Here is a 25,939-nt window from a genome sequence, read left to right as displayed (position 1 = left end):
GATAATAAGAGACAATGTTTTATCCGAATTATCTTGTAAAATTTTGTAGGTGGAGAGAGCCACTTGAACTTTTGTAGAAAGTTCAATCATATGATCTACTATAGAAAAATTGTTGTCTTGAACCAATCTTTTTGAATAGGCAATATGTTTCTGCATTTGGTCCATGACTGGAAGGATCATATTTTGGATGTCAATAAGTGTAGATCTAATCTTGGCTTCTTCTCTAAGTAACTCTGACTACTTTTCTAACAAAAAATTCACCTTCATGTGATGTGAAGAGCTTGAACAATGGTCAAGCTGCAACTTTTGAGTACTAGCCTTCATTTCCACATCTATCTTATTTAATTTTTCTTTAATATCCTTGGTCTACTTGGTAACATCATAGAGCTTGCCAAAAAGTAATGTTACATTTGTAAAAGATTTCTCAAGGTTGCTCAAAGTTGTAGTTAATTCTACTTGCTTTACTGCAATGTTTTGAGCAATGTGCTCAAGCACCTTATTGTCAAATTTCTTCTTTACCTTTTCAATGAGCTTCTCTTGCCTAGAGGTGTCCTCATTGAACTTATTTATAGCCTCTTCTAATTGTAGCAAAATGTGTTGAGATGGATCAACATCAACACCAATAGCTTTAGTAATTATATTTTTGGCATTCTCTATTGTTGTTTATTCTGTATCCCTTTCTTCTCTTAGCTGCTTCTACCTTGCCTTTTGCTCTAAAAGCTAACTGACCATTCTCATTTCATTGGCTAAGGCAGTGTCCAAATCTATCTTGAAAATAATAATTTCTTTATCCAAGTCTAAATCTTCATCAATTACCTTACCAGTAAGAAGAAGTTTTAGAGTAGTCTTTGGTTTTTACTTCAATGCTTACTTCCTTGGATTTAGAAATAGAAACAATAGTTGATATAGATGGACTAGCGAAAAAGGCTTGAATTGGAGGAACACTAAGATAAATACCAACTGTACCCAAAATTGATGTGCTTCCCAAAAATGATGTACCGATGGGTAGTGTACAGGGTAGAATATTTATAAATGAAGTATTGACAAAGATTGGTGCAGTTAGAGCTATTGTAGACAAAATTGTAGAATGGGCTAGTGCACTTACCGTACAAGGAGTAGAAGAAGTTGGCACAGTTGATGATGCTATGATTGATTTCTTAGGTGTTGGTGAAGAGAGTTGTAGCTTAGTAGATGAAGTAATTGATACTTCCATAGAAGATGCTTGGAGCTATGGGGTGATAGGAGTAGATGATATTTCTAATGTAGATGTAATCAATCTTGCTGAAGTTGTCTCAAACCTTGATGATGTTGCCAACTTAGGTGGAGAGTGAGGAAGGGAAGCAATGACTTCTTTTGTAATCTTCATTGGGTCATCTTCTTTGTCCTCTTCCTCCTTGTCTTCTTCTTCAGCTGCTTCCCCTTTCTCTTCATCATCAACCCTTAATGCCTAATAATCTCCAATATCAATAGTAGCGCATTGAGTGTTGTCATCTTCTTCATCATTACTGTCACCATCATCATCCTTGATCACAACTGGATCATCACTAGGCTTATGCAGATGATAGATATTCTTCCACATGTTTTTTGAATCTCTTACAACATGCTTAATGTCCTTAATTAGAATCAAACATGTGTGAAATCTAATCATCATTTTACCTTCATTATTATTCATGGCTACCTTTACTTCTGCCTCAATGAGATTTGGCAATAAATTCTTCAAGGATTGTTCATAGATGTCTTTTGCTATCTAAGTGGCTAATTCCCATCTCAGTTGTAATCTTACTAATAATTCTTTTGACATCTGAGGAGCAATCTGATATGGGGAATACTTCCATTTTTCCATTTTGGTGAGCACCAGCTCCTCAATCTACATCTTCTCCACATCAATTTTGGTTTCAAACTTTAAAGCTTTGAAGTTTGTGATTCTATCTCCTTCCATCTATTTCAACCTTTCTTGGAAGGTAAGTTGGGGCTTATTGAATACTACTTCACCTTTATTTTTGCCTTTGCCTCTCCTAGTGAAAATAGCTATGGAGGCCTTTGAAGGTTTAGTAATGGTAACCTTCCCTTTCTTCTTTGTCAAGGCTCTACTTCTTTCTCTAATTCTTGCTCTTCTTCTTCTTCTTCTTGATCCTCTTCTTCGTCCTCTCGTTTTCCCTCGATAAGCATTAACAACTAGTGACAGTTTTCATCTTAGCAATCTTTCTCTTACCTTTGCTAATTTCTTGAGGTAGCTTAATTTCTAGTTCAATTTTGTCTTTTGCCTCATCATAAGTACCAAATACTGGTTGCTTGGGACCTATAGGCTCATTTACTAGTGCTTGAATGATGTCCCTGGTTTCATCAATATTGACCTGATAAGGGAGAGGTTTCACCCATGCAACTCAGGGCCTAACTACCTGAATGTATACTCTATTGTAGTCTACCATGAAGGATATATCAGCTTTGCAGCCCTCAACAAGTTTAGAAGGAATTTGGAACTTGTTGTTCATCCTTTCTTTAAAGTCCTCAAAATAATTATCCATTATACTATCAAAGTTTACACCCATTTTTGCTATAAACTCATTTATCTGATACAAAATGGGAACATCCTTTCTCCATATGATAGAACCTTTGGATGGAAAGTATTTTTGCACATAAAAGAAGAGACATGTTAACAAAGAACCAAATTTGTAGGGATTGTTCTTTAATGACCTAATGCTATCCATATTCCTGCTTAGTTGCTTTAGTAGTAGTTCTGACAGGTCATATTCCAAGTTTTTCTTCACAACTTTGAATGCTAAGTCCACTGCCTCACATGGCACACTGTTCAAATTACTGGAACTATAAATCTTGTGAGAAATTACATGAATTCCAAATCTTAGCTCTACTTTAGTAATGGTGCTAATTTTCAAGCCTCTACCATCCCACTCAACTAGGGTTTTCTTGTGGAGTTCATCTTAACCTAGGGTTTTGGTGGATTCATCTTTTCTCAAAATGGGAAGGCAAGTAATCTTGTGAATCATCTTTTTGGTGATCAATACAGGCTATTCCAACCATAGCTAACCCTTGTGAACATGGCTAAGAATATACTTGATCCATTTTATCTGAAAGCTTCTTGGCAGGTGGGATATGTGTGTCAACCCTTTTGTTTCTAAATGCTTGTGCTCGAGTTTCAGTGAGCCATCAATACACATTTCTTCAAAAGCACTATCCATTTCTAGGGTTCCTATTTCTTGAATTGATCATTTAAAATGAGTGTGGATATCATTAATCAGAAGTACCTTTGGTGGGATTTTTGATTGTGCACCATTAGGGTCGAGTGCCTCCGCTACTGTAGGAACTAACTTGAAATTTGGTGCTTTCCATTCTACACCCTTGACCAACACTTCTAATCCTCTTTTTTCCTTGCTACTGCTGGTGCTTCCAGATGCCATTTTTGCTCGGTAAATAATAGAAATCTAAAAACAAATTCCCTAACTACAAATTTTCTCAGAATCACTTGGAATTGCTTGAGATGCACCTAGAGAACTCTTTGCTTTGAGGATACGATGAAAATTAATGTTGAATTTTGACCATTTTGATGAAAAATTTTCCATTAATGCTAGGTACCATACTATCGCAGTGTGTGATAGATTGTCATCCACTGACCTAACTCGGCAAGAGTATCAACTCAGTAGATGAACCAAATTCCTTTTACTCTCGACCTTGCTTGGTAAGGTCTTTAACCACTTTCCTCAGTGGAGTCTAATGCAATCAGTGAAAGATAATCTTTATGTGATCCTAGTGTATCTACAATAGTGATTGCATCATTTATGTTCCTCATATTTCTTGGAACTACTTATGATTTCCTTACTGAGTATAGATCCAATGCATTCTTAAGAATTTAGTTTGAGGGGATGGAGTCACCCACTCCTTGAGTGACTTCACTACCATGATTTGAGCTAGTATCCTCAGTATATTTAGGAATCCATTGTTTCCACATTTGTTTCCTTATGTTGTCAGCTCTTGCTTTCTTTTCATCTTCAACTTTGCCTATATTCATGCAGTTTTTAGCTATATGACTGAGTTTAGTGCATGTGTAACACCTTATAGTAGTATCTTTCTTTCTTAGGTCGTGCCTTGCACAATTTATGCTAGTGTGTCCATATTCTCCATAATAATGACATCTACACTAGGTATTGTAGTCCCATCCAAATATTGCCTTTACAAGTTTTTTAGTTGGATTGAATGATTTGGATTTGCATTGAGATGCCTTGTGACCATGCTTCTTGCATTTGTGACAATTATCTTCAAATTTTGATTTCTCCTTTGATTCATTGGCTTTGTGACCATGCTGATTACAGTTATAGCAATTTCCATTGAATTTTCCTTTTCCATTGCTCCAACATTTGTTTGATGTATGGCCAATTTTACCACAATGATTGCACGAGGGTTTTAGATTCCTTTTTGCATCTTTCTTAGAAGATTCACCTTTTTCTTCATTGTATCCAAGTCCTACTTTACCTTTTTTCTTATGAAGATTCTACTCATTTTTCTGAATCAGTTGATTCATGTCTTCTTTTGATTTCAACATTCTTTCATTGATTTGTTTTTCAATATTTAGGTCATTATTTAAATTTTCAACAATTTTATTTTCACATCTCAGTTCTCTCAATATTCTTTCATTAATTTCATTTTCACAATTTAGATCACTTCTTATTCTTTTGTTCTATGCTTTGAGAATCCTAATTTCTTCATTTTCTCTAAAGATTTGATCAATGAGGTCTTTATGCTAATTGGATTGATTATTTCTTGCCTCCAAGTGTTCATTTTCCTTATTTCTTTGTTCTAAAATTTCACATAGCCTGATTGATTGGATTTCTTGTTCTCTTTTAAGTTTTCTTACTTCTTCCTACAGAGAGCCATTCTTTGCTAGGAGTTCCTTGATTTCCTCATTAGCCTCATCTAAGCTATTTGATGGTAAAAGGTCTTCAATATTTTCTTCAACATACTGATGGTCATCCATTTGTCTTGCAAGTTCCTTCCTTCTTTTTAGGGATTGGGAAAGATGCTCCTTTTCTTCTTTGAGTTGAGCTATGGCCATCTCTAGATCTAGCTTTTCATTTTCAATTGCCTTGTCAAGTCTGAATATCTCCATTTGTCTTTTAGATCTTTGCTCAAGCTGCCAAAATTTTATCCTGACAACCACAAAAATTTGATACAAATTGTTGGAAATATTCAAGATATGACAAGTTACTGAGAGGGGAGGGGTGAATTAGTAACTATAAAACTTTCCTTTATATTTACCACACATACATCTATGCTACTGCATTCATTAGTTTTGAAACATAAAAAATTCATTGCACAAGAGAACACAATATTTTGGTGACCCAAAAACCTTCCAAATAGAAAGTAAAACTAGGGTGAGAATAATACACACAGAACTTCAATATTGCAAAATAAAGTTGGCCTGTTAAGGCTTATATTGACCACTTTTGGTGATCTACCCTGTTAGGAGCACAAAGGACTGCCAGGTCCACCTTATTAGAGGATTTACAAACATACAATGTAGTATGTACTCTATTAGGAGATTTATATAAAGACTATTAAGTCTACCTTGTTAGAGGATTTAGAAAATTGATTCACTTGTTAAGATGATGTAGTGGATCTACTCATAATGGATTGCTGATAAGATCCTTTATGCACTTATCACCTTATGTGATGAATATAATGGTTCTGCCTATATATTGGCCTTGCTGTATTCCTTGAACTACTGTTGAAAATCCTTCATAGATACTTTTCAAATTACTTAACATTACTTTGCTATTCCTTGATGTTTGATATCTTACAACACATTTTACATATATAACTTTCAAATTTACAAAATTGCAAGGTTGGCCAAAATACAAGTGAACAAATATATTACAAAGTCAGCCCAACAGTAAACAAGTTAGGTTCATTGAATTGACTCGGTGACCTTTTGATACATGGCATCCACTGCATTACTCAGCATCATCATACACTCGGTAGAAGTGAAGGGTTAGTTCATACTAATCGCTTGATGTAGTTCTAAACTTGGTAACCATTGGTGACTCGATAGATGTAGTGTCACTTGGTAGATACTACACATTGAGTTTACCTTGCTTTACTCGAAAAACACTATTTCTTCCAATGCTCATTTTGCTCTAAATTTTCGTGACACAAACTTACTACTTGGTAGACATATGAAGCATAGTAGATACTGAGAAACTCAGTAGACATTGTTGGTCTTCACATTGTTTGTATTTACTTGATAGCTTTAGGAATGCTTGGTGTAAACTTTATAATTGCTAAGCTTACAAGGTAACCATTGGATGCTTGGTAATCATTTAGAGTTGAGTAAGTGTTGTCACTAAAGACAAATATAATTTAATGCCAACAAAAAATAATGCCCAAAACATTATCAAGACCATTTAATGATGCCAAACTATTATTGTTTTATAGGTTTTTGACCATTTTCTTATTTCTTTATGTGGAATCTAAGAGGTAACAAATGACTATTGATTTTTGAGTGCTTAAAGTGCTTTGCAAATGCAACTGATGAATTTGTAACTTGCTAAGAACCCTAGAGGGGGGCTATATATGTATTTTTCTAAGTTAATAAAAAGGGGGGGACCAAAAGTTTGTTCTATAATCTTTCTCCCTATAGCTAAGAATATTGAGTGAGAATTGAAAGGTTGTAGGGAGGGTTATGATGATGTTTGGTTATATATTTTCCATTTGTTGTCTCTTATTTTCCAAGCTAAAATGCATCTAGATTAGTTTTCTTCTTAGAATTGTAGGACAAGTGCATGTGAAACTATTAATAGATAGCTAATCTAAGAGTTAGTGAGTATTAATAACTCAAGCAATCTGAGTGTTGTCATCATATGTAGTTCTTCTCTTTACCTTGGTTGCATTTCATACATTGTCAAAGCATATGTCTGGTTAGTGAGAAACTATTCAAGTTAGGGGTAATCTAAGAGTTGTAGGTTGATAAGTTGAGTTATGTTTTACTGCATCATGTAATCTTTTCTACTTTCTATTTGCTGGTTGCATTCAATAGGTTTAATGTGCATCCAGGATTAGGATTAGTGTGAGTGTTTAATCCTATACCTGTGTAAGTTACTTATAGTTATGAGTAACTTGGTTAAATATTGTTCTTCTCTCAAGTTAAGAGCATACCCCAAAACCTAAAAAAAAAATTCATTGCATATCTTGCATTCATAAGGGAGTTATACCTTTCAATTTAGGGGCCTTTGATAGATTACTACATTGACCCATTCTATTGTTAACTTCTTTGTTTTACATAAGCCATTGGGCAATCTAAGGGTCAATGTATAAACCAAAATATCAAGGAAGAAACTATTAATTGACTGAATAATACCTATTTTGTTTTACAAATTTGCTAATAAATTATTTATATTCTTTTTCTCTTGTTGCTAAAATATCTTCGATTGCATTAAAATCTTCTCATAAGATCTTTGATCACTTGTTGAATGAAAATAAATCTCCAAATTTGATAAATACACCCAAATTTTCATTTTAGGTCTATAATTATTGTCTTTGTACTTGGTTGGTGCATAACAACTATCTTAGTCTCCACTTTAGCTCAATCAAGGTTATTCACTCGACTATAGCTAATTCACCCAGTCAATGTATTACCTTCCTTGAACACTCAGGCTATATTGCAAATCTTAGTTAATATAGACTGTAGCAATGATGCTCAATACTTTACAATTTTCCTTTTCTAATAGTTATTAATGCATCTTTACTTATGTAGATATGAACTTTAATTACTTATATGCTAGGAATTGAGATGTGGTGTGATCACCTTATCCATTAGATTGGGTGATCATAGTTTTGTTTGCTCTACTACTTCTAGCTCTTACTATCTCTATGTTTTCATTCCTTTAGGTTTATCACTTCTAGTACTAGGTATTAGTGCCAATGTTCTAGTTTTGCAGTTTCTACTGACATGTCTAACTTTGAGACAATTGAAGAAAACTATCTATCCATTTAACTATTTCTTTTAATTTCCTCTAAAATTTGTTTTGATGGAATTCTATAGAATGTTTCCACATTCTCCAAAATAGTGACAATTGTACTATTTATTGTAACCACAATTGTAGGAATTATTGCTCCTTGATGTATGAGTTTGTTTTTCATTTAACCAATTTTAATTTTTCTTGAATCTACACTCATGAGCTCTATGTCCATACTTTTGACAATTATAGAAATGACTTTGGAATTCAGATTCCTTTCTAGTTTAGACATTTTTCTTTGATCTACATTCATGTGCTTGATGTCCTATTTTCTTGCAATTAAAACAATTACCACTTGGTTTAGGTTTAGCAGTTTGCATACCATTTTTGCTTCTACAAATTTTGGCTAGATGACCAATTTTCCCATAGTAATGACTTGTTGGTCTATGTTTAGATTTTTTATTCCTTTGTTCTCCACTTTTGAATGATTCTCCTTCTTTGGTAGATGAAGACTGCTTGTTGTATCCAAGTCTAGAGATTTATTTTTTTCCATATGACCTTAATATTTTTTCAAAGTGTTTGATTGCTTGATCTATTTTATTAATTCTATCCATGAGTTCCTTTTCATACCTTAACCCACTTTTCAATTTCTCATTTTGTAGCCTTGTGTTTGTGATCCCCAAATCCTTTCAATGTGTTTCTTGGTTTGCAATTACTAGTTGATTTATTATATCCAGATAATTATTGGTAAGATTATGTACTTCAAATAATCTCTCTTCAATTCTTCTAGCCATATATCTTTTGTCTTCTATAGCCATGAGCTTGTCTTCCATTTCTTTCTTCTTTTGATTGATTGCTTTACATAGTGTAACTGATTGAATGTCTTATTTTATCTTGAGATCTCTTGCTTCTTCTTCTAGGGAACTATTCTTCTCTAGCAATTTTGGTAATGCTTCATCATTGTTACTTATATTTCCTCTATCAAATAATCTTTCTATGTCAAATTCTTTGTATTCAGTGTCATTTATCTGAAAAGCTATCTCTTTTCTTATTTTTAGGGTTTTCCTTAACTCCACAATTTTTGCTTCTAATTGTTGCAATACAGTTTGGATTTCAATCATCTAATTCTAAATTTTTTAAACCATATTTTACACTTCTTTCTCCATGATCTAATCCTCTCAAGTTGTTAGGCTTCCTAATAAGAGAACTAAGCTTTGATACCAATTTTTGGATTAAATATATGGGAAACAAGATACTGAGAGGAAGGGAGGGCTGGTGAATCAGGATCTTAAACTTTTGACTTCAAAAACAATTTCATAAATCCACCTCTAATTCATCTCATATAATAGATCTACCATTAAAACTATAATGCTGAAGCATAAATGAAATCAGATTAATAAAATATTTCAACACAGAACACAATGATTTGGTTACCCAGAAACACTTCAATATGAAGGTAAAATTGGGGTGGGGATGAAACCCGCATATCTTCACTGTTGCAATAATAAAGTTAATATGTTAGGGTTAAAATGTTTGATCATTAGATATGATCTACCCTATGAGCTTGGGTCTACCCTATTAAAAGATTAAGAGACTATTAGGTCTCACCTTGTTAAAGGATTTTACACTCACAATGAAGTAGGGACTCTGTTAGGAGGTTTACATTAGTCTGTTAAGAGATTTACCTTGTCTCAATTAACAATAATTGATCTAGTATGTGACCCTTTTTTTTCTTTATAATTTGACCTTAGGTCTCCTCTTTGCTATATGTCTGCTATGTTCTCCTAATCTAATAATTATATTAAGTCCTTCGCTCTCTGATTACTATCTCTCAAATATTCTTTCAAACTTAATCTTCACTCCTTCACATGTGCATACTCTCATATGCATCTCCACACACATTTGCATATAAGGAGACTTCTCCTTCTCTCTTCACATAATTATAGGGTTAGATTCCTCCTTAAATAGACATTTTGTGAAGGTTCTAGATCTTGATTGATGACTTACACTTCATCATCTTTCAACAATTCTATCCAATTTTCCAATTGGTTGAATTGTATGCCTTGGGATCATTACCTTCTTGAATGATGTGTGATCACCTTCTTAGTTTTCTTGGAAAGTATTAAATATTATATAAAAGTTTTCCAAAATTGTTTACATATGTGTTTGTTCCATTACAAACTTATATGTCAAAACTAAACTACTGGGCACTTGAATGCTCTAACACTTGATCATGTATACTTCTTGATGTTGTGTTTGGGCTTCTATATTCCTATTTTCTGAGCACTTGATAACTTGGTAACATGCATGGTCTCAACTATATTTCTCATTTCATAAATCTGCTTGATTACTACTAAATACTTGATAATCATTATCCTTCTCAGTATAAGTATTGTAGGCTTGACCTTTAGATATAACTCAATTGTAGTAATGACCATGTAATCTTGCCTGGTAAATGACTAAGTGTTTGAAAACTAACCAACAACATATGTTTAGAGATCAATGAGTATGATATTCATTTTTAACATTGATATCTAATTTACAAAGTGAAGGGATAGATCACTAATATCTTGATGTATATGGTGATTTATAGGATACCCAATGGATAGGGCACTGGTAAGCTATAGGATCTATATGTTTCTTATTGTTTTGTATGTGGGTTATGATGAGATTAATACACAATCATGTTGGTGTTTTGAAACACTACAAGTTTAAAATCAGCCCGATGAGAATAAGGCACATCTAGGGGCAATTAACTTCCATCTTCAACATACTATTTCAGACATTGGGCCAACTATAAGGCTAGACCCTTCTTCTACTTTTGGCTCTGCAAAAGCTAGGCTGGTTGACCTCAGATTCAACTAATATGGTACCAGTGTTAAACATATTCTTGAATCTATTAAGTAGATTTAACACTTATTTCTACTAATGACTCATGCAATAACATAGATAGCTAAATGCAAGATAATGAAATTCATAAGCTGAGTGAGGGCATTCGATTGTAGCTTTTCAACATGAAAAGGAAAAGCATTTGATTAATGATGTTGATATCAACAAGACCTAGATATGAGTAACAAAACTAAATGATCCTACCACTACATAGTGCCTTATCTCTTGGGAAATTACATGAATTACTACCATACATCTCCTAAAAATATTTGGCGTAACTCCTACATCAAGATCCCTGATCTATCTTTCACCTTGTGAATAGACATCCACAAAAAAATGAATCTCATACTCAGACTATCCCATCATGAAATTTGCAAACCCTGTGATAAACATCAAGAAATTACATGGCTCTTTGTTCCATCAACAAGATACTTCAATCACATACATTTTTAAACAAAATGCAACCTAGTTTATGTTCTTTGTTCACAAACTAGAAAAGATTAAAAATCAATAAATAGGAGACAAGATTTAGACTGAAATTAAAACCCCTTGCTATGTTTTTATTCATTTTCCTTAAAAATAATAACATGAAAGATGTATAGAAATACTTCACAAATCACCTAACAAATGTGAACTATCTGCATAAAACTTAAATGCTACTCAATACAAGAGAAATTGCTAAAGAATGAAGGTGGAATCACAATTTTGGATCCAACAAAGTGGTCTCATAAAAAGACTGAAAATTTCCAACCAACAATGGTCTCACAGTGAAAAATTGGAACCTCTACAATGGATGAAAGGAAGAAAGATATAGAAGAGGATGAATTCTAGAATTTGATCTAAAGATGACATGTGTCCACTTAAAATTCCATCCTTTTCTATTACAAAACCTCTTTCATCTTTCTACCCATCTAATCTAATTTAGTTTTCATCAATATTCTATAACTGACCTACAAATATCCCCTATTCAATGATGAAAACCATTCTATTTGCTGAAATATCTAAACTACATCATGAAATGCTAGTTAAAATTTGGGTTTAAACTAAATAAAGGTGATCAAAATTGACCCCAACTTCATTCTTACCATGTTTTATCAAGCTTGTAACTGCATTTTCAAATTTCACCCATTTTACTGAGAAGGCCCCAAATTTTACATTTTTTTCCTATAACTCAAACCAGTGAATTCTTGTGCAAAAACTAACCTCATAATTAGAAAGTTCATCTTCTCCTGATTCGGGTGATATATAATATCACTATATTTGCCTACAAGAAACCCCATGAAAGTTGATTTGAAAAACATACCCTCTCTATATGGCTCATGTCTACACTTCTTAAGTTTCAAAAATTTAAAATTTTCTAAATTTTACACTTTATCTTATACCTTTTTTGATTTAAAAAACCTGCATGTGACATGTTTTGAGAAAATATTTTATTTTTTCCCACCCTTCAAATTTAGGTCAAACTGATTTGACCTGACTACTATGTGGCAGAACCTAATTGACCAACCTATACAATCACCATCCACATCATCTTTGAGTGGGTCTGCTACCACATGGTAGGTTGGCACTTGCTAGCTTTACTTAACCTTTGAGAAACTCCACATTGTAGACAAGCACCAGTTGTCAGATCTCGGCATGTGGAAAAATTTGAAAACTCCATCTCAGGCTCCTACTGATCTCCATGATGCCACTTGTCACTTTAGGACTCATTTAACAGATGCAACATGTCACTCTTCTATTCACTACTTACATAATTACCACATCACTGTGGACTGGGGCCCACTGTAGCCTAGTGCTTACCCACTTTGGCCATCTCCTGCACAACTCCATGAAGCGGGGAAGCATCATGTTGCCACATGTGCATTGTGACATGTGGCACTCATTTTCCATGCTGATGTCATCACTTATCCTTTACCGATGTGGTTGGTCAAAATTTAGTCTTTGCACCAACTAGTTAGGTGGGTCCCATGTACACATGACTGCTTATGTCTAAAAGAAAATTGCTTTTGATATGATAAATTATTACATTAGCACATATAAACTACCTGGCTACTTGCCCTAGCATGAATGTGGAACTAAAAACCTCTATGTATACTGATATAAAAATGCTCATGCATGCCTACATTTGCAAAAGAAGGTCAGTTACATTGTATTGCTAGTGGCTACTTTCTTGTTGACATTTCACTTGATTCCTCCATGTGTGTGGGCTACTACTCTCTGTTCTTCTCTAATGTAGTTTCTTCCTCCATGCCTATACACAAAAGTTCTTTCCTCAATTTACAATGGAAGTTTTTGCAAATCAGGATGAAATTTGGCCCACTCAGTTTGATATTTAACATGTGGTTTTCATTGGTTAAGAAATGAATATGTTGTTGACTTTGCATGTTTAGTTGTTGCTACTAAAAAGAAGGCATGTGATTCAAACTAAAACCACCAAATGTTGAGGAAGTTAGGTTGGAGGTTCTCAAGGTGCCGAAAGCCATTCTTTTCTTGCCCTCTTCATCTCACTATTTCATTATCTAAATTTAGAATGTTATTTTGTCATTTGATCATCCATTCAATTCTATCCAATTTTTCCTTCCTTGCATTGTGAATGAGAGCATATGGAAATGATTTCAAGATTGAGGGTGTAGCTTAGTCTTTCCATGTCAACTCTATTAACTTCCATTTGCATGAATTTCTCTGCTTTACACTTGTTAGCTATCTTTGGAAATTTAACCATAATGGATTAAACTGATTAGTATGATCTCTTAGCTCTACTTGAAAATTAAACTAATTTTTCATATGCATAGCATCCATCTCCTATAGGCATGCTAGCCATGTATGTGTTTCTCGCAATTGTTTTAGTTGGAAAAGCACTCCAAAATCCCTTCTTTAATTTATGAGAAAATATAGATTCCACATCATCACTTCATTCTTTTCAGTCAAGGTTCCCACCATGCCTAGTAGCACTTGTGAATTTTTATACAGAACTAGTCACTTGATAACCCCCACTCACTAGGTCTTTCACACACTCTAGCCTTTATTGATTCTTCCATACCCACTCTTCTACTTCCTTCAATGCTACGTATCTGAGCCTTCTATATGCTCCTTGAAGCTTAGAGCTAGGGATAACTCCATGTGCTCTTCCAGCCTTATGCATTACCAAACCATAATGATGTCCCAAGCACACCTTGTGTAATGGATTTTTCATAAATCAACCATAACAAGATGAGTAAATCATAAATGAGCAAAGATCTAGATACGTGCTTTGGCAAGTTTAATTCTTTTCTTTTCAATGACATATTCAAATCCATATTCTATCTTTATTTTCATAAACAATATCATGCATTCATTTTGTCTTAAAAAAAAAATATTCTTGCCATATTCACCTCAATAACATTGTAACCACATCATCCAATTAGCTTGATGGAATTAGTCGGACCCAAAGTGGGTCTGGCTAAAAAATTTTTGTTTCCAAATGGCTAAACTAAAAAATTGACTAGTTCACCCTTTGACACTAATTTGAAACAAATTTGACCACTGATCTTCTCATTAAAAACTTATTTTCACTTTATTGAAACTTGTCAATTTTGTGCCAGGAGGTCCTTTGACTAGGTTTGAAAACTGATCCAAACACCTAATCGGGCTCTGAAAGTAGGCATATTGATTCTCTATTCCACACACTTTTACCTCATTGTATGTTGTCTCATGAAAAATTCTCAATCAAAAGATATTGAATACCAAAGTTTCTCTCTCAGAGCTACCTACACAAAAACATATCAGAAAATAATAAATTGCATTCAGATTTGGCTTAAAAAACTAGGCAAATTGACACTTGGGAAAATAAAAACTAGGGGTTTGTTCACTTTCATGAGGATAATATAAATATGTGATTAGGGCTCATGATGAATAAAAAGATGCATTTGGCGAGCTCTCAAAGTGGGCTACTCAGATTTGCAAACTAGAAACACTGGCAGAAAAAGATTTTTTGCAAATGGAATGGACCTAGAAAAGTGTGCAAACAGAATTGTCAAGACTTGAAAATTGTCACACTTGAAGTATTATTAGAGTTCAAAGTAGTGGTAAAATCCATTCAACTTCACCTATCATGGATTTCAATTTATGACAACACAAATAGGGGTACTGACAAATTTGCACTTGTTGACAGTAGTAAAAAGTTAGAAATTGCATTTGGAATCGCATTTGAAAACTGATCAAATGGATTTGTCATTAGCTTGAAATTGAAACATAGAAAGTATCTAACCTCTAAAATGCAATGAAAAATAAATTTTCTCATTTTGGTCAACTGGATCAAAGTTATGGCAAGTCAAATAGTGCCTCCTAGAATTCAGAACTAATTGCATCGACATGACAACAATAAATGACCAACTTTGAGAGATTCAAAACCTAGTCAAATGGATTCGAAAAAAACTTAAAATATGAAACATAGGCTCTTAGGTATGAATGTTAAGAATTGAAAAGTTATGAGTCATGAAACATTACTTGGTGTGAGATATTCAATTGCAAACACGACCTCCTGTCATTATTTAACACTCAAGCAAAAATGCAGATTTGAAAAATGCTCAAAATGGGACTTCACGAAATTACTCAGAATAGCAATTTATCATCATGGAACACATAGACACACTGAATGCAAGGTGTTAGAAATATTAAGCACCTCTTAGGTCTCAAATGGATAGCCAGGTACATATGCATTTAAAAGCATTTATAGGGCTTAAATTTTTCATTGGTACTCAAAATTAGGGCTTTCATTTTGAGTCGCAACAAGTCAAAATCAATTTTTATTTCATGTTGTAGAGCTGAAAAAGGATACCCACACTTAGCTTCTCAATCTCATAGGTCATTTTATTAGTTATGTCATGTCTTTGTCATTGCATAAGAATATAAGATTTAGGGTTTTAATCTTCCTAATTTATAGAATATATATTTATGGTTTTTTTCACTAGTAACATAATGGAATCTAAGGTCTACTCACCTAATTTTTGTAGAGCTTAAAGAGAAAAAGAAGTTTAGCTTTATAGTTGGCCCGAGTTCTTAAAAAAGTGTATCCATCATAGGAGTTAGCTTCCCTTAGATGGATTTTATTTTAGCTTCTTGGTAGTTAAAATTACTATTAAATCATTAGCCAATAGCTTCCTCTTTTTGGAGTAGACCTTGATGTCATCTAGGTAGACAACTATGATCTTATCTTTCAAATCAATAAAAGATAAATTCATGGCATGGTGAAAGGTTTCTCCTACATTAGTAAAACCAAATTGAATTATATTGTATGCAAACATTAGCCAAGGGGTAATGAACCTTGTCTTGTACTAGATAGCTTCAACACCCTCTCTTTGATTAAATCCCAAGAAGCCATTTAACATACACATCATTTCTAAATCAACAACTATCTATAACAGGTGGTCTATGATAGGAAGGGTATAATTATCTTTCAAGTTTGTCTAATTAAGGTTTCTTAAGTTGACACAAATCCTTATCTCTCCACTTTTCATCCTAAGATGAACAATTTTTACAATGCACATTGGACGGTGAATTCAATAGATAATCCTAGCCTTCCGTATGCTATCTATATCTTTGAAGATAACATCCTCAATCATAGGATTATAACTCATCTATTTTTCCAAAAGGGACTACATTAGGCTTGAGGGGTATCCTATGTTTGAATTTCCTATCCATGCACTTCTTTAAATCTTTATAACCCCAAGAAAACACTTCTTGATAGCTTATGACCACCTCTTCACCTCTACTCTTTATTCTTTAGTACATAACTTTCCTATGTTGATCATTCTTGGACTAATCCCAATTCTTATGTTTAGCCCACCACATTCTCCTATAGTTCCTCCTTTCCTATCGCTTTGTTTTTTGACATATGGATCAAGTTTATTGAATTTTTTTCCTAATAAAACCAAGTGAGGGGGAATCTTATTACCTTTTAATTAGATCACGCCTTTATCTAGCTCTGTGTTTTTGTTTGGTGTTAATTCATAACATGGATTGATAATTCCTTCAAAATATTAGCCTTCAAATGCACCAGTGCCCTCCATGAAGTGTTGTATGTTCTTGTCATCTTCAAATACTTGCCATGACTCAACAATGTTAGGCACCTTGGGTTTGAATAAGAATTACATTCTATAATGTTGATCCTTGTAGTTTTTATGTGGAAGGAGTAGGGACTTTGAGACTCTTAATGAATTGAATCATGATTTTTTCTCTTGTGGAACTACTACATTAGATAAGGCATCAAAACCTTATATCTCATCCCACACCTTATTTCTATAGTTGTATAGCACTGTGTATTGATTTTGAAATTTATTTACTATCATCTCTATATTATCCTAGGGTTTTAGGATGTTCTCTATTCTTTTCTTAGCTATAGAAATACCTATGAGAAGGGCTTCATATTTGGTATTGTTGTTGGTGTTCTTAAACTCTAGCTTGTAAGCAAGTTATGTCAAATTTCCACTAGGTGACACCAATACCACACCAGCTCCCGATCCTATGGATGTACAAATTCCATCAAACTCTAAGGTCCATATTTTCTCACCATCTTGTGACTCTTCTTCCTATTGTATTAAAACCTCATCCATAAATAACATATAATTTTCAAAATTGCATCTCTTGATAAAGTATTTGAGCTTTAGGATGATCAAATTCATGATTGTAAATTTGAATTTTTCCTCTTGCTCAAGCTTGACTTTATTTTTTCCTACTAGAATCATGGAATGAGACCAGTCAAGTTTGATATCACCTCCCATGTTGCTATAGAAACCATGTCTTAGAAATGTTCCATAGCTAGTTGGGATATCTTCTACTAACATAGTTAGTTTCAATATGTTTTTTTGGGTAAGATGCTAAGATTTTTTGGGTGTCCTTAATTTGTATAACTAGGGGAACTTTCTTAGCATACATGGAATAAAAACTCTCAATGTCTTAGTTAATAGTAGACCTAATGGTGTAGCAATAATAGAAAGCATGAAATTTTTTGAGGCTCTAGAGTCTGTAATGAAATTACTCAATTTATGGTCATTGATGAATAGGGAGACATAAAAGGGGTAAGGATTCTGACTAGGGGAGGTAGCTAGGATAGTAGACTCCTCTTCTTGGAATAATTTAGCTAACATAGGCTCTTGTTCAGTAGGGGGAGTCATACTATCACTAATATTGGCATTAACATTAGTACTAACCTTATCTCTACCATCTCATTTGTGATAATCAATAAGCTTTTGTAATTGGTGAGGGTTAGACTTAAGATAATCAAGTGGAGATATCTAAATCCTACAATCTTTGCAATATTGGACTATAAAAAATGAGTCTTGGGACTTACTAGATTTCTCTTTTTAAGAGGTTTAAGGCACAAGATCATTGTCTTTGGCTCACATAGCCACATAGGCATTCTTTGAACTAGAATTGATGATGTTTGAGCCTTTTCTTCCTAGCCTTTCATCATCACTATCCTACGTCCTCTATCTAGGGTAGTAAATCAATCACCCCCCTTTTCTAAGTCTGACTAATGCTACAGATAAAAGTTACTAGAGTCACCATTGGGACTAGAGTCATATTCAATTTTAGGAAACTCTACTGATATCTCCTTGGTTGTGCTCATTTGCATGTATCTAATCATCTCAATATTAGAGTTTCCATTATGGTTTGTGGTCAATTGGAACACACTCATATTCCCCTTCTTACGAGGGTCTTTAATATCTAACCTTTTTTGACAAGGTGGGAATTGCAATACCATTCCTTCAAGGGTCCTCTTCCTTGGCATGTCCTTGTATGGCTATTGAAATAATGGACTAGGCTTTGAATCTATCTTTTCAAAGAACTCATCTCACTCAATAGATTTTGTAATATGGCATTAGCATCACTAGTAGTGCTAGACCTCTTGCTAGTGGATGCTCTAGATTGAATTTCACACTTCCACTTACCAGTAGCTATGAGATCATCTTCAAGATTTATGGCCATGTTCTGGGTTACTTAAAAATCAACTACATGTTCTCTTTTGATTCTGAAGCTCATATTAGGTGGCATGACACTGGTGAATAATGTCTTCTAGTGTCCTATAGTTTCCTATTCATTGTAGGGATGTGATTGAATAACTTATTGAATTTGGCAATAAACTCTCTCATTGGGACACTCAATTTCTTCTTGATTTGGGTGAGTTGAGATAGAAGAGTATGCTCATCCTACATAATTTTGAAATGTGCTTTGAATCTAATCCCAATGTCTATTGTAAATGTAATAATTAAGAGGGTAGAGGTAAATTAGTTATAAAAAAATATTTTCCATGTCCCTTGACTATCAATAAAAACTTTTCTTAATCATGCAATAATATCCAACATAGTTAAGATTAGAATATTGCTAATACTCAGTTAACAAAGAAATCATATGATTGTTTATTTATTTTATCCTTAAGTAACTGAGTTACAAAAAGATAAATAATAAGAATATAACATTAATATAGATGATCCCGAGATTTAACATGGAAACCCAATTTGGGAACAATTACCTTACAACTAGTCACAATATTTTTCACTCTTTTTGAAGCGAGCCCTATTAGGGGCCAACCATTTTAAAGGTTACAAACATACTATTAAGTATGAACCTATTAGAGGATTTAGATCACCCTATTAGGAGTGTCTTGGTTAGAGGTCTATAAGCACTTCAATCTTGAAATTTCACATTGTTATAGGATTTACAAAATGATTGTTAAGTCAACCTTGTTAATAGATTTATTAATTGTCACAATGGTTAGAAAGAAACAACAATTTGACCTGATTGAAGAAGCAACTAACTTTGTAGATTCAAATCTTTATTCTAGCTTGAATTTTGGATCTGTCTTGATCAAATTTCCATTGTAGCTTTATCATCCACACTTTCCTACCCTTCACTCACATATCCAATTTTTTATTTCATGTTCCATTTCTTCTTTAATCTTCACAAGTTGGCCTTTGTTATATATCATAAGGTAGGATATGTTGTCTTTAATACCCTTCCAAATAATTAATAAACATCCAAATATTTGGCCTCAATTAATTAAATATTAGACAATTTCATTTTGTTGTTACTTGGTCAATACTAGGATTGAACACTTGGTTAACACTATGAGCCCTTTGGTGCCTGACCAGTTAGTCAATACTACAAGCAAGAATATCTTCATTAACCAACTACTCGATTAATACTAGAAAAGTGTTGTCTACCTGACTACTTGGTTAATACTGAGATATACAAGGTTAATTCTACAAAATTTACATTGCTTGGTTAGTACTGAATCATTTGTGTGAACATCAATGACAACATACAATTGAAGAATTGTTTCCAAAAAAATCCCTCTTTGGAATTGATGACAACAAACATGTCAACATAGAGTAATAAAATTATGAGAAATTAGATAATATCCTTAGTTTCATTTTGATTATCATCCATACCAACTCCCTCTAATTTTTTTTTTGGATTTATCTCTATTGCTTCCTAGTTAATACTCTAATGTGACATTTTGTCATTTTCCCCCTCTCCCTCTTTGTTGTCAATTTCATCATATAAGTATCTTCTTTCTAAGGTATAAAAATATTTCCCTCTTTTATTCTCATACTGGCCTTTCCCTTTATTCTTCCTTTCAACTCTCCCTCTTTGACATAAAATGCCAAAGCATGAAAGATTTTAAGTTACTATGTACCTTTTGTAATGATTCATATGCAATATGCTCTACATTTTACAACTAAAGTGTGACAACCAACATCAACTTATAGATATTCAATAGAGTTTGGTTGATGCCTCACTATCTTTTTCTTTAGTATTGTTGGAAATCTAATTTATTATTTCTTAGATTTATCTTTCTAGTCCTTGTAGCCTTTGAATTATTTCTTTCCTTTGAAATTTCTATGTCTTTTCTCATATTTATCTTCTTTTTTTGAGCATCTTGTAGATTTGTGACCAATCTCTTCACATGACAAGTAAACCAATGGAATTTTGACTCTAAATTTTCTTTTCCATTTTTCTACAATTATTTCTAGAAGGGATTCAATGATTTTAAGGTCTTGATCTAAATCATCTTCTTCTCCACTTTCAACCTATTTTCCTTTTGAGTTATCAAAGTAAAATCCAAGTAGGAGCATAGTTATGAAAGTACAATCCAACTAAAAAGAAGCCAATCTTCTCACAAGAGTATCTCAGGTTAAACCATTTTCTAGATTGTATATCATTTATTGAATAGTTGAAACTATAATTGCATAAATAGGAACAAGAGTTCCTTGTACCTTGTTGATTATTGTTTCATCATCAATTTTACCTCCTACAGTTATGATTGCACTTACACTTTCTTTTATTCTTTCACTATATTGAGAAATGTTCTCACCTTCTTTCATTCTCAATATATTGAATTTACCTCTTAAACTTTATGCCTTATCTCTTCACACATTTTTATCACCTCGATAGACTTTATGCATCTTTTCCCACATATCAAATGTAGTAGGGAAATATTTTTCCTCATCAATCTTAGAATAGTTGAGAGAGGAAGCTATATAAATGATCATTGTATTGTGATCCTTTTCTTCTTTCATTTTCTCCAAAGTCAAAGGTTTAGGTGGTGTCACATATTTATTCTCCAAGTAGAACAAACTAACATCACTAATGCTTGATAGATATAGCTTCATCAACTACTTCCATGCTGAGATTTTTTATCCAATTAAGCTTAGGAATCTACCTTCTAGAAGGTATCTTGATCTTTAGTCTAGGTCCTTATAACCTTTCCTTCAAGCACACAAAAATTGATAACAATTATTGGAAATTTAATAGTATGATTGATCAGGGAGGGATGAATCAGTTACAACAACAAAATTTTCTCTATCCCTTGAATGTGAATTCAAATTGTTCCTGATCATGCAATAATGTCCAACTTGGTCAACATTAGAATATTGGTAATAGTTGGTTAACAAAGAAATCTTATTATTAATTATCTATTTTATCCTTAACTAACTTAGTTGTAGAAACATATAGGATAAGAAAATATCATGAATACAGATGATACCAAGATTTAATGTGGAAAACCAATTTGTGAAAAACTACCTTGTAACTAGTCACAATATTTTTTATAGTGCCTGCCCCTAGGTCGCATTTTTGGTTATCATTGTCAAACTCTTTTAGGGCTAGTTTTGTGTTGATGGTAAGCAACATTGTTTTGAGATTATCAGATATTGTGCTATGAATTCAATTAATATGTGATGAGATTACTTAGACTCTACATTTCATGTATGCATGATGATTATTACATTTCTTTCAGTTATTGATGATGATTAGATTAGATGGTTTATTATCACATGTGCTTTCTTATGGATACTTACCCCATATTTGCATGTGTATGGTGTGCATGCTTGTTCTTTTATTGTACGACATTTCTAATGTGGTTAAGGAAGGGAGTCATAGTCACCTGCTAGTCGAGATCTACACGATGTACCACTTCTTGCCATTGCCTATTTAGCTTAGCATATATATATATATACATGCATGATTTTTATGCAAGTTGTAGGTACTGGGTATCAACTTCCTTGAATTGCCAGGATGAGCATACCCTATCACATTATCTCAATGGTAAGAGAGGGGAGATAAATTCTCAAGTCCAAATCCCAACCCTTTAAGCTATTTTTCCTAATTGAAAATTAGGACAAGTATCTGAGTTGATTACCCACCGAATGTGTTAGATGACATAATTCATGATATTAACCCTTGGTTTGATTTTGTCTGTGTTTTGGCTATAATGGGTTTTTGTATTTTACCTTGTGAGTCTTTGGAGTATTTTCTATTAATTAAGCCTAATTAAAAGATTTAATTAATGGTTTAATTTAATGAAAAATTAATATGATATTTTAATATTTATTTTATTTAATTAATTGGGAAATTAATTAAATAAAATAATTAAATTTGAAGATAAAAGTTATAATTTTAAAGTTGGAATGTGATAATATTTATTTAAGTTAATAAATATTTTAGCAATTAAGTCTTGAAAATGAATTTAAAAGTGGAAAAGATATTAAAATTATTAAAATATTATAAATTGCATGATGTGTGCATGTGATTAAAATATAAATATATTAAGATAAAATAAGTGGAGTTATTAAAGTTAGTTCATAAGATTTAAAAATTAATAACTTAAATTGAAAAGAGTAAAGTGAATATTAAATAAATTAATGTGCATTATTTTAATATTTAGAAGTTTGTGAATTCTTGAAAATTGTCATGTAGACAACACAGGAGGTTGCACTCTAATTATGCGCATGTTGTCAACAACACAAGAGTTGGCACACAAATTAAGCACATGGTGTCTACAACCTTATGACTCATCTAGAAGGTTGGAAAAAGCCCATGCTTAGTTGTCAACACCTACTGGTTGTTTCTAGAGACATTCTAGATGCATCTTAGAGGCCTTTAAATAGAGGCTTTCCTAGTGTGTTTGGACAAGCTTCAAAGCTTACATGCATTTGAAAAGCTCATATGCTTCTACATGCTCATATGCTTCTACAAGCACTTCTAGTCACTTGGAGGTTTCTGTTGGCTTGGATCTTGGAGGAGTTGCAAATGTTGGAGAAGAAAGGGATTTTTCTATGGCTTTCTGAGGCATGGAAAATTAGCATCAGTGTCCAAGTGCACTCATGATTTTTGCATAATCTATTTGCACTCTTTCTCTTCCTGTCTTCATCGTGTTTGTTATATGTGTTTGAATATTCTCTGTGATTGAATCTTCAATCTTGAAATTAGAATCTAGATATATATGTTAATTTTTATTTGAATGCGAAGAAAATAATAGAAATGTTGGAATATTCAAATATGAAAAGAATACTTATGAGAGGGTGGGGGGGGGGGGTGTGTGAATCAGAAGTATCACACTTTAACCAATAAAACTTTTATCTGAAAGTAAATTGCATGCATGTAAACACATCAAATAAGCATGAAACTAATACATGCATCAACAACACATAACACTGGAATTTTGTAACCCAGAAACCCTCCAGAAATAAGAAGGTAAAACTGGGGTGGGGATGATACCCACAAAATCACTGCAGCAATATTGTTCAACCACTTCTGATGGTCTGCCCTGTTAAAAGTTTTCCTTGATAGAGGCTTTACACTGTGTCAATAGTGACCTGGTTAAAGGATTTACAAACACTTTACATGAAGTGTTACCCAGTTAAACGATTTAATCACCTTTTGATAAGGATCTACAAATAGCTGTTAAGCCAACCTATCTACATAGGGTTTCCTTTCTAATACAATGGTAAGAGAGCATTAGGTATTATAAACTTGATAGTTTGCAATCCTTGATTGTTGAATGTAGGCACTTGTTTTGGCTCTCTCTTTGATTTCAATTCTCTGAGATCTAATTTTTGTTCATCTCCTTTGCTTTGTTCTGATCAATTGAATATCGAATTCTTGCTCTTACCCTCTACGTCTCCTTTCACTGAATTCCACTATGGTTTTCCCCTTAACATTGTTCTCTCCCTCATCCTTTTTTTTTTTTTTTATAGTGAGAATTTTTTCTTCCTTCAAAAGAATTTGAAGACTTAGGGTTAGGTATGGATCTATGGTCAACATTGAATCTCAATTTCTCGCTCAATACTTCCATTTTTCTGATTGGTTGCATGCCTTTCCAATTTTCCAATTGGCTGCATGCAAATTGCATAGGAAATGTAAAAAGATTCATTCTTATCTATAGATCTTTTGAGATTTACCTTGTGTCAGCTACAAAAAATGGTTTACATCATAGTTTGTGCCATTACAAACTCTTATGCTGATATTCCGAGTTACTCGGCTCATGAAGCATTACTGATGCTTGGCACATGCTATTTCTTGGATAGCTCAACACCTAAACAAAATTGTATCACTCGGCACCTGATATCACTCGGTACTTGATATCACTTGGCACTTGATATCAGTCAGCACTTCATCATTCTGGATCACTTGGCACTTGATATCACTCGGCTCCTACTCTTTTCTCAGCATGTATAGTGAAAAATGGTTAAGTGTATTGACACTCAGCTGTCAAAATTATTCTTTAAACCAACAATCTGCCCCTTTGACATGAGTGAAAAAATCACTTAACTAAAATCCTGTGATCTTGACATTATTTCATGCATCCTCTTATTTACTCAAAAAATTTTAAGAACAAATAACAATATACCTTATGAATCCCTATAAGTTGATTATGCTTTGTACACTCAGTGACTTCTATCCTGTTTCTATATTCTGACCAATATGTTATATCAAATTTTTTTCAAAATTCTCCTCCTTTCATCATACTTACCATTTCATTCTGTATCTCTTTCTTAGCTTATATCTCCCCCATACTTAATCTCTACTCAACTCCCCCATACTTAATCTCCCCCTTTTTGACACTTATGTCAAGGGTTTGATAGGGAAATGCCATACATGGCCAAAAATGTATTGTTTACTTTAAGGAGTACCTTCAGAGTTGCATCTCAATTTGCTAGTGCAATATCCAATGACTTATACTAGATGGCAATCTCTATTGCTAGGTGTACAAGTCCATCAGATGTAGAAAGATTGGGGTCTTTCTTGAGGACTGTCTCTACATACATCTACTCCTTATGAAGTACTTCCAAATGAGGAGTGATTGAGGATTGAATTTGCATGAATTTGGCTTTGGTGGTTGCCTCCTCTACTGTTAAGACATCTAACTCTTTTTATATGTGAAGTGATTGGGAAAAATGCTTCTCACTCTGAGATGAATTTGTAGGGAGTTGCATGCTAGAAATCTTCAGATTTCTCTCCAAGCTCAGTATTCTCTGGCTAGTGTCCTATGTGAATGTGAAAAAATCACACTTGTTGTATAGGGAAAATATATTTCCAAGTACAGTTTTGTCTCTTTCAATTTTCTTAGCCAGCTTCACTTGTGATAGTGCTATATCACTGGATATTTTCTTATTTACCTTGCCTTGGAACTTTCTTTATGACCATTCTAGTAATTTGGCGTCTATATCTTGGTATTCACTAGTCACTTGGTCAACTATATCAAATAGTTTCTCTATGATTGGCCTTGACTCATCTAGAGACTTTAAGTTGAAAGCTTCTATGAA

Source organism: Cupressus sempervirens, chromosome 8 (genome assembly GCF_028749045.1).
Source record: "Cupressus sempervirens isolate cs-2001-9-10 chromosome 8, ASM2874904v1, whole genome shotgun sequence".
Classification (NCBI taxonomy): domain Eukaryota; kingdom Viridiplantae; phylum Streptophyta; class Pinopsida; order Cupressales; family Cupressaceae; genus Cupressus; species Cupressus sempervirens.
Note: the sequence above shows the minus strand (reverse complement) of the source record.